Raw genomic sequence first — 241 nt, 5'->3', positions numbered from 1 at the left:
TCTCTCTCTCTCTCTCTCACTCACACACACACACACACACACACACACACATAATTTGAATGGGATATAAATAGAGAGATGGGGGAGGAAAGATCACACAGCCAAATCCTCCTCTGTTGTGCACTCTGAACATTATTCTAATACATGTTTTTAATATTTTAATACACACAGAGGAACAACCTACTTCCATTACTACAATCAACATGTACATTATCGTCATTTAAATGATTTTAAAAATCTG

The sequence above is a fragment of the Cottoperca gobio genome, chromosome 9, assembly GCF_900634415.1.
Source record: "Cottoperca gobio chromosome 9, fCotGob3.1, whole genome shotgun sequence".
NCBI lineage: Eukaryota > Metazoa > Chordata > Actinopteri > Perciformes > Bovichtidae > Cottoperca > Cottoperca gobio.
The sequence above is the reverse complement of the archived record's forward strand: the minus strand, read 5'-3'. Positions refer to the sequence as shown.